We start from the raw sequence: 4095 nt of genomic DNA on the forward strand, positions 1-4095 counted from the left end.
AACATAATTAAAAACACTTAATAAAATATTCATGTTGAAATGTCTTAGCAATGCATGTCATTATATTTACAATTTGGGTTCAAAATCTAGGTGTTACACACCCCATCAATCCTTCTAAATTTAGGTTATCCTTTCCTTATTTCCTTACATCCTCCCATGTTTTCAAGTCTTCATTGCTCAAATTGTTGTCTTTTTGTTCATTACAATTGAAATTCACATTTTCTTAAATTTATGCAAGAAAGATGGTTGAAACTACTAAGTAGGATTATACTCGATGGAAATTCATACTTTATTTCTTACATGTTGATTGCTAAATTGAAATTCATGTTCAATAAAATTTGTGTAATGATTATTGAAATTTGTGTAGATCATCTTCTGGATTCATCGCATTAGTTTTATTTAGATCGACGTTTCGAACCAGCAATGGTGGTTCATCTTCAGGATGTGAAAGAATGATGAACACTGATCTTTATTTCTTTTAATAAATAGTTATGAGATGCTTTGCCAACATATATTTCAATCATAAACTAATATGTTATTGTTCTAATTGTCTTTTGTTATTTCATTTGTTTTAATTATGTTTTATTGCCTTAATTATATTAATTTAGATTTGTTTATTAAAATATAATTTTAATAGGCTATGTTGTTTTAGAGTTATACGCTAATTTAATTTTACTATATTTTTACTGCAGTTATCTTTTAATTGTGCATAGTTTTGTTTTTCTAATAATTAAGTAGGTATATCCTAGTTATATTAATAATGTATAAGTTTGTTGATATTATATTTTAAATCATAAATTAATATATTATTATTCTAATTTTCTTTTGTTTTTCAAATTGTTTTAATTATGTTTCATTGTCTTAATTATATTATATTAAATTTGCTATTGTAGATGTCTTATCGTGCATAGTATTGTTTTTCTAATAATTAAATTGATATATCCTAGTTCTTATTAATAATGATTGAGTTTGTTTATATTATATTTTAAGTTCTATAGTATAGTACTACTATAAATATATATTATTATAGTAATATTAATAATGTATATTGTATAATATAGTTCCCTATTTCTATGTAATAGTAAAGATTTTGGTTGATACCTTTAAGTTTTTGAGTTACAGTTAATTTAATTATAAGTTAACCATGTTATTATAATGGGCCTATGGTTATTTTGATTGTACCCTATTTAATCTAATTATGTGTTTTATTAATGATACATTTTAATAATATCTGTTATGAAGTATAACATTGATGTTATTAATAATGTATTAAGATTTTTATATTATATATATGAGTTGATGTTAATTCTAATTATTTTGTTATTCATTTTTGAGTTGTTGTAAATTTTTAATTACTAGTTAACTGAAGTTAGGGAGGGGTAACTTTGGATGATAGGGTTGGAATCCAGTTTTCGCTTATGGTCCATCCGTCGTCTCTATTGATGTTATTGGGGTGCTTGTTAATTTCTATGGCTTCTCTGAATTTCCTTATGAAGTAGTGATCACTTCTGGCTAGGATGCGGGTGTCTTCTATACAAATGTGGTGTTTAGTTTTTGAGAATGTTCTACTAAAGCTGATGTTCTGGACCGAACATCAGCTTTAGCAGAACATTTTGAAAAAACTAAACACCACATTTGTATAGAAGACACCCGCATCCTAGCGAGAAGTGATCACTACTTCATAAGGAAATTCAGAGAAGCCATAGAAATTAACAAGCACCCCAATAACATCAATAGAGACGACGGATGGACCATAAGCGAAAACTAGATTCCAACCCTATCATCCAAGTTACCCCTCCCTAACATCAACACATATATATAATATAAAAGTATAATATATCTCAATACATTATTAATAATATCAATGTTATATATACAATAATGTACTTCATAACATATATTATTAAAATGTATCATTAATAAAACACATTATTAATAAAAAACATAGCGATAAACAACTATACCAAAACATAATTAGATTAAATAGGGTACAATCAAAATAACCATAGGCCCAATATAATAACATGGTTAACTTATAATTAAATTAACTATAACTCGAAAACTTAAAGTTATCAACCAAAATCTTTATTATTACATAGAAATAGGGAACTATATTATACAATATACATTATTACTATTACTTTAATAATATATATTTATAGTATTACTATAATATAGAACTTAAAATATAATATAAACAAACTCAATCATTATTAATAAGAACTAGGATATACCAATTTAATTATTAGAAAAACAACACTATGCATGATAAGACATTTACAATACAAAATTTAATATAATATAATTAAGACAATGAAACATAATGAAAATAATTCGAAAAACAAAAGAAAATTAGAATAATAATATATTAATTTATGATTTAAAATATAATATCAACAAACTTATACATTATTAATATAACTAGGATATACCTACTTAATTATTAGAAAAACAAAACCATGCACAAGTAAAAGATAATTGCAGTAAAAACATAATAAAATTAAATTAGGGTATAAATCTAAAACAACATAGCCTATTAAAATTATATTTTAATAAACAAATCTAAACTAATATAATTAAGGCAATAAAACATAATTAAAACAAATGAAATAACAAAAGACAATTAGAACAATAACATATTAGTTTATGATTGAAATATATGTCGGCAAAGCATCTCATAACTATTTATTAAAAGAAATAAAGATCAGTTTTCATCATTCTTTCACATCCTGAAGATGAACCACCGTTGCTAGTTCGAAACATCGATCTAAAGAAAACTAATGCGATGAATCCGGAAGATGATCTACACAAATTTGAGGATCGCAGAAACCTTAAAGACAAAATTATTGAAATTGTTATCAATATTTTTCTTGTAATCTCACAATGTGTCCATGTTGTACTTAATGACTGGTCACATTTCGATTATTCCTTCCTAAATTGCGTTATTTCCAGTCGTTGCAATTCAAATTCATGCTTGCTTAATTTTCTAAGGAAGACTAATAAAATTGTTGAGTAGGGACACTTGTGATTTTTTTTAACTCCATGTTGTACTTAATAAATAATCATATTTTAGTTCTTCCATGTTGAAATTGTTGTCTATTCAGTCATTGAAATTAAAACTCATGTTTTCTCAATTTTATGTAAGGAAGATGAGGCAAAAAAATAGAGTGGTTATTTCTCTTGTCATCTCACCATATGTCAATGTTATAATTATTGGACACATGGTGTTGCTTAAATTGCTTGGAATTCATCAAATAATGTGAAGAAAGTGTCTTTGGTAATCACTGATTCCTTGGTTTTCATTGTTTATGAATTCTTTACTTGTAATACTAATGCAATATGGCGCCAAATTTTCATAGATTTGCTTGTTGCAAGATGAAAATAGAGGTGGCTTCCTAGGAACCCATTTTCTATAATGCTAAGGTAAGTGTTCCCTTTCATGCTTATGATAATACAACGCTATAAACAACCAATCAAAGAAGAAGTTCCTTCATAGGAATCATTATTGGCAATATGAAATAGAAATTTAATAGCGAGGACCAACATGTCTTTGATAAGACACTAGTCATGGATAGGATCCTTGTGTTTGATAGTATCCTTGTACTTCACAAGATCTCTACCAAATACATGCTTAATGTTAGTTCATCAGTGATCTACCATCACCTTGGTGATGAGGCATTGGTGGAACACATGCCAATATCTTCGATGAAGGAAACCATTCAAGACCATAGGCCACCACATAAAAAAAGGGTCTAAATGCATTGGGTTGGCACCTATAGAGAAAGACAAATATCTTCAACCACTATCCGTTGTAGATTTTATTGCATTTAAGAAACAAAGTTGATATTGCATTATTGAGAAGAGTAGACTGGAAAGGAGACTTGGAACCACATATATAGAATAAGATAATGCACGTTTTTAGAAATTGCTTCAGAGGTTCATTTTCATATGCAATGTTTTTTTTTAATGTTTAATTATTTGTGTTTTTTTTAGAAAAACATTTGGCACATTTCTAATTCACATTTTTTGGTTGTTAATGTTTAGGATATGTGATGTTATTCATTTATTGAGGTTGTTGCAATAAAATTTAGCACC

Source organism: Pinus tabuliformis, chromosome 1_1 (genome assembly GCF_031772625.1).
Source record: "Pinus tabuliformis cultivar Carrire ecotype Pingquan chromosome 1_1, CPIR1, whole genome shotgun sequence".
In the NCBI taxonomy this organism is placed as follows: domain Eukaryota; kingdom Viridiplantae; phylum Streptophyta; class Pinopsida; order Pinales; family Pinaceae; genus Pinus; species Pinus tabuliformis.